The sequence below is a fragment of the Mesocricetus auratus genome, unplaced genomic scaffold (genome assembly GCF_017639785.1).
Source record: "Mesocricetus auratus isolate SY011 unplaced genomic scaffold, BCM_Maur_2.0 Super-Scaffold_100022, whole genome shotgun sequence".
Taxonomy (NCBI): Eukaryota; Metazoa; Chordata; class Mammalia; order Rodentia; family Cricetidae; genus Mesocricetus; species Mesocricetus auratus.
The window spans coordinates 4,639,548-4,646,570 of NW_024429203.1; the positions used below are offsets into that span (position 1 = coordinate 4,639,548).

Below are 7,023 nucleotides of genomic sequence, written 5' to 3' on the forward strand. Positions count from 1 at the left end.
ATCTGATCAAAACTGTTGACTTGGTTTTTCTCTCTCATATATGCCTTCATTTGACAGTTTGATCTTTTCATGATATTTCACATTCTATCCATATTTCCTCTATGTTCCCTTACGAGTTTCTGAATTTTATCATATTCCTTTATTATTTAAACTAAATCTACTTTATCTTCAATACCTTGTGCTTGATCTTCAAAAAATTTCACTCTCCTTTAATTATGACAGATGTTTTTGCTAGGTATCATAGTCTGGCCTGTGCTAGGGGTGATTTTGACTACTGAAGTCCTGGAAAAGGTATCAGAGTTGCTGAACAGTGAAGAAGAGCTTCTGAGACTGAGCTAAGGAAGAGGGGAGAGATAGACAAGGATGAAGAAGAAACTGAAGAAAATGCAAAGTGAATGGTTTAAAAGAAGCTTTTACAAATGAAAAAGCTTCCTTAAAAGCTGTGAAGAGCTGAGCCCCTACTCTAAAGATTTTTTATACATTAAAATATAATTATATGATTTCTCCCTTTCTTTACCCCCTTCTACCCCATGTGTCCTTTATTCTCTCTCAAATTTATGTCTCTATTATTTCTCTCTCTCTCTCTCTCTCTCTCTCTCTCTCTCACACACACACACACACACACACACACACACACACACACACACACACTCCTGCATGCATACTACATACTGAACTAATTTTGTTGCTGGTATGAACATGATTTCAGGATTGACCAGGGCCTCATGCCTGGAGAAGACTAACTTTCTCTCTCTCAGTAGTCTTTAGTTGCTTGTGGTTCTGTAATGTGAATGTTTCTGGCCCTACTTGTCTGGCCGCACTTCTCTACCCCAAATGAACACATGGACGCTATATTAATTATGAAACTGTTGTCAATTGGCTATGGTTTCTTATTGGCTAGTTCTTACTTAATTATTAACCCATAACTACTAATCTAAATAATTCTACGTGATCTTCTCTTACCAGAGAAAGGTCCAGAGACCTGTTACTCCTCTGGCTTCCTATATGTCGACTGCTCAGCCTGTCCGCAGATAAGAACATGGTTTCCTGTTTGTCCCTGCTTATATTCTGATTCTGCCTAGCTACGTCACATCCTGTCTATCTGTATAGACCTCCAAACCTCTATGATTAGTTGGTGTCAGTTTCTGCCCAGCTACATCACTTCCTGGGATCTTATGATGACTCCTCTCTGCCTACACTTCCCAGAATTCTCCTTTTTTCCTAGTCCTACCTATCATCCTGTCTGGCCAGTCAGTGTTTTCTTCATCAACCAATAAGACAAACATATACACAGAAGAACATTCCCCATCATCTCCTCTTTTCTGTCTAAATAAAAAGAAGAGTTTTAACATAGCAAAATTATATATAACAAAACATTTATAAAATAAGAACTATAGTTACAATATTTAGTCCATTAACATTTAGCAGGATTTAAAGAAAATATTCTATCATCTAGCCTATCTTTGTGAGTCTAAAGTCTTATATGTAACTTATCTATTATCATAACTAATGAAAACTATAACCATAGCTATCTTCAACTTCATCAAAAACCACAGAAGGATAATACATGAATACTAGAATTGACAGAGACAACTTGCTACCTGGATACACCTGAAGTTGTTTTGTAATGTTGTGGCATCCATCTTCAGCCCATAGGCTACAGTGTGTCTGTCAAACTTCTCAGTGAAGCAGGAAATTTTTTTGTGTGAGATCACAAGTACTTTATTCACTGAGCTATCTTACTGACCCAAGAAGGTTTAAAGAATAACAATGAAAGACGTGGAGAGAAAAAAACCCCGAATAAAACATAATACTTTATTATTATTATTGTAGAAGGAATTCACTAAAGTCTTCAAATTATGCTATGGCATCTTTAATTATAAAAATAAGCAAATAAAATGACTTACATCTGTCATTACCATGAAATGTTTCAAAACTTTTATATGTACATGAACTTAAAATATGTAATTTAACAATAAATAATGACATATATCAGATATACTCACTGTTTATTCCAGTACTCAGCCAAAAACCTAAATATCATTTAAATTATAAATACATAATGCAAATATAATGGCAAAAAATGTTCCCAAATGCAACCAAATCACAAGAGAGGAGATCATGCAAACTGGTCTAGGTCAACCCCAGGATCACTCTGCAGCAAACATGAGACAAAGCTTTGGAAGTTCAATGAGGAGGAGGAGGTGGGCAGGGTGGGGAGAAAAGGAAGCAAACAACTAGCAACACTGTGAGAACTGCTTCTTTCCATGTGTGTAGTAGATATATGTATTGTGGACACATATACCAATATCACTGTGGGGAGAAAAGAGGCTACATGGCTTGAAGAGGTCACAGCAAAAATAAAAGAGAGAACAGAGGAGAAAGATAGAGAAGAGAGAAAGAAAATCTACCAAACTAAAGTAAGGGAGAATTTTACTAGGAATTCTCATAAGCTACTTGCCACTTTGGGGTTCTGGCTTAGTGGGTTTGCAAAATGTACAACGCACACACTTGATTAGCTTTTCTGGTTCAAAGAAGTCAGCCTTGCCCAGGGTGGGAAGTGAGGGAGAGGGCTGAATCTAGCTTAGAATATGTGCTACCTGATTTCCTAGAGGCTAAGGCAGTGTCCATTTGCTTGGAACCTGGGGATGGGACAGTTCTAAGTATAAAAATGCCCTTAACAATCTGATGTCAGCACACTTAGAGGCTGTGTGGGGATGAAGGCAGCAGCATCTGTGAGCCTGCAGCTGCAGCTGAGGCTGCGGCTGCAGCTGCTGTGCTTGATCTTGGTCCTTGAGCACTATGCTACTGGTTTTAAAGGCTTTGTGGTAAAGTTATATTGCTTTTTATTTCCCTGGAGAGGTGCCCTCCCTCCTCCCACCAGTGTCCCTATCACTCAATTTGGTTAACTCTGTGGTGTAGCTTAGGGAGAGTCAAGCACCAATAGTTTCTACCCAAGTGACTTTGGAGTAGCCCCTTCTGCTTCCTCTCTCAGCATTGACCTTTGGTGAGCAGTGACACTCATGAAGGGCTGTTGGGTTCAAGGACAATGATCCTGAGAAACTACTGTTGTTCGTAGACAAGTTAATCATTTGGCTTTGGTGGATTCCATCTTGTAAACATCACAGCAGAAATGATCAAACCACCAGCTCTTATGCCTTCCTTCATTCTCTCTATATTTTTTCTTTCTTTTTTTTTTAAAGATCCTACAGAGATGGTCCATCTGCCAGGACAACTTTGGCAGACAGCATGTTACAGGACAAAAAAGTAAGAGGAGTCTATTAAGGCTGAACATCCCAGGGTTATTTATACCCCTCAAGCCCAAGTTTACCGGACTAAAGACCCAAAGGTTGGTTGACTTAGTGAAGACTCTCCCACACCCTCATTTCCCAGAGTACCAGGCACTGATTGAAGGTGATGAGTTGAGAACTGCCACTTCCAAGGAAATAGTACACCTTGTCACACTCAGTGTCCAAGCCCAAAGGGATGATTTTTTGATTCCTGTAATTCCTAGTTGGATGTGACAGAGCTGTTTCAGGATACACCTAAGTCAAATGTAGCTTCTGTGTTGAGATTAACATTTTACCTGGGGTCCTTCAGATAACCTGTTGGGTTTTCCTATCTCATATAGGCCCATCTTAAGTTCTGATGTTGAGTTAAAACTACTCCTACCCCCTTAGTTATAAAAAAGGCCTCAAGTAGCATGAACGTGAATATCTGGAAGTGAGGTAGTTATTTCATTCCCAGGAAAAGGAAAATAAAGCTAAGGTACAAAACTAAATCTATATGCAATAAAGTTATTATAGACTGCTTTGTTAAGCAGAGTCCTCTGGAATTTATGTACAGTACAATAGTTTCAGCTATTTATATTCCACAGTTAAACCTTAAGATTCTCTGTTTTTAAGACAATTGTTAAAGATACTTTTAAAGCGCTGAGCAGTTACAGTACATAAAGATGTTAGCTTTTTGTTTTCCATTAGATGCAAGAAGATGCTTGCTCAAAGTCTGGTGGGACAACCAGGTTTGAGCAATTTCGTAAATATGTCAAAAAGGAAATTAGACATTGGAGGCTAGAGACCATAAGACTCATTAGAGATCAAGAATTCAAACATGACATTAATATTCTTCCATGGCCAGCACAGATTCATAACACAAATTCTGTTTAACCTATTTATGAGCATTTAAGACATGCATTTAAATAAAGTTGTTTTGTATTGGCTAACTCTACTGGGTGACCATTCTAAATGGCTCTACATCTTCAGATTATAATGACTGGGCAGTTACATGAATGTTTTGTGTTTGGGAGCATGGATGAGGGTCTGGGAAAAGAATTCATAGACACAGGGGATAAAAGAGACTACATTCTCAAAGAGAGAATGGCTGATCACATGTATTCTGTTGGTGAGAATGCTGTCATTGCAGAATGTTGGGATATTGATTACGGAAGCCTAGTTTCATGCAATTTTCTTTAAGGGTGGGATAGAAAATAGGGATTACTTAAAAAAGTCAAACCAGGCAAAGTACACTCAAAGTTGGTGTGTTAACACCCCTAAAATGCTATTAGTTTGTTGAGGCTGTGTATACCTCTCCCTGGTTACACACTCTCATAGGAGGTGTGCTTGATGTGGGAGGGAGAGTCCCCCTCACCTCGGAGGTTGCTGAGGAGGACTTTCAGCTTCTGTGGCTCATTTGTGCACCTCCTGTTGAAGTCAGCTCTGGGGTGTGTCTGGGCACAGTGGTCTGTCTGCAGGATGTGGAAGAGAATGGCCATGTTGGGTCCAATTTTCTCTGATTGTTCGGACTGTGCCTTCATCACATTCCAAAAGGCTTCAGACAAGTACGTTGTAGGATCTGTTGGAGAAGTGTTTGGGCAGCTGTATGACTTCAGTGATGGCTTCCGGGTTGCGCTTGGCAATGCTGCAGACATTCAGCTTGCTGTAGCACTCCTCCTGCACCTCAGCTGTCATCCTCTGGAAGGTAGAACACCTCCGAATGGCAAGGAAAACCTTGGAGGTGATCCTATTGGCGATGCATTTTAAGCATTTGACAAATGCTTTTCCCTGAGTATCAAATTTAGCAGCACTGTACAAGAAGGATTTACAAATGTCGTACATCCCATCTGTGTCACATGTGGAGTTTTCCAAGCATGTTAAGGCCCCACAGCCAATCTGCAGGGCACTGTTGAGGCAGCGGACCACTTTAGCTGAATTTTGAGCCGCCAACGGGGATTTTCTGGAGCTCACAGAGTCATTCTGTTCTGCCTTGTGCGATGCAGCACACTGATCAAAGCAGGAAATTTTAAAGTGACAACCTGCATTGGCAGTTTGTCAGTCATTTTTCTGTGGCCTGAAGAATGTCTGGCAGATTCTTCCATGAAGCAGGAACCCGTCAGGACTGTCCTGTTTTGGCAAATTCAGCAATCACTTTCCTGTGGATCCTGCATGTCCAGTCTATCAAACAGTTCAGACAAGAGCAGTTTCTTGCCCAAATGGTAACCTTGCCATGTTGAAGGCAAACTCCATATTGAGTTTCTTCCATGCCTATATTCCTCTTAGATGTAATTGGTGTTGCCAGGAAGAGTTGTGTCTCACTGTCATGAAAAACCCTAAACCATTTTAAATGCCATATTCTGAAGGCTTTTGAAAGGTTTGAAGATTATCTATCCATCTCAAATACGTCTCTGTATAATCTAGAAAACCTAACTAACATAAGTTTTTACTATTATAGGTGACTATATACAATCTGTATTTAATTATGCATTACATTTTAAAAGATCTGTATAAACACAATACCTAAACAAGAGAAGAGATATACATATCACAAAACTGATGTTAAATTTGTATCAATAAGCCAAAATCTATATCAATGTCAAGTATTCATTTCTATATCATATCCTCCCACCTTTTTCCAAAACAAAAAAATGGTTATAATCATTAACCATTTATAACCAACCCATATAATTGAAAACAAACATTTATAAACAATATTTGGGAATGTGGGCATCTTTCTCTCCAAACTGCTTTCTGCTGTTTGGGGGTGCTGTAAACCATGGGGGATAATCAGAAAACAGAAAACTGGTCAAATCCTAACTATACTGTACTGGAAGGCTTCATTGTCCCAGGTGTCTTAGATGTTGTATCACCTGGGTCACTGCTTCGGGGATCTTGCTTGGTCAAACCATGTTAGTCTGGAAGGAATCCACAGCTTGTCATCTTCTGTGGAAATAAAAACAAAGCCTCTTTTCCAAAGTAACCTATCCATACACTTAAGTTTTGAAGTTAAAGCGTTTTTAATATATATAAGTTAAATTCATCCAGCAGCATTTATAATCAAGTATATTTTAGTAGCTGTAGCTCTTTTCTCAGCAATCAAGCAATTTAAAGACAGCACAACAGCATAACAGGATCCAGATGCTCTGTGCATTACTTGGCTTATTTATTACACACACACACACACACCCACACACACACACACACACACATACACATGCACACACGCACACACTGCACAAGCGCACACATGCAACGTACACACACACACACACACACACACACACACACACTATACTGAACTCATTTTGCTACTTGTGCAAACATGATTTTAGGACTGACCACTTCATATTAGATAATCAGTCCAGGGGCTCATGTCTGGAGAGGACTAACTTTCTCTCTCAGTAGTCTTTAGTTGCCTGCAGTTCTTGGTCTGTAGGTGGGGCCCAGAGAAACTTCCCTTTACAAGTTTGCCTGTCTGTTGGTGCTGCCATTGTCTGGATTTTGTTTAGGTAGTCATATTGTTGTAGTATCATGGGTACAGATTCTCTGACATTTCTATGAGACATAGTTTCCCCACAGACGTCCTAACCCTCAGGAATGTCTATGATGCATTATCATCTTACAGGAAGATCTGTGAAGGCGAGAAGAAACAAGCCAATCAAACCTCATGGACGCTTTTCTGGTAAGAGGGACAACTCTAGCAGTGCCGGGGAAGGTCCTCGGGAGAGACCCAGAAGAAACTGTCTTGTCT

The 7,023-nt window shown here is 39.7% G+C and overlaps 1 pseudogene; it reads right to left on the reverse strand.

Moving 5' to 3' along the window:
- Positions 1-4,594: 4,594 nt before the first annotated feature.
- LOC101838340 lies at positions 4,595-6,763 on the reverse strand (annotated as a pseudogene).
- Positions 6,764-7,023: the final 260 nt, after the last annotated feature.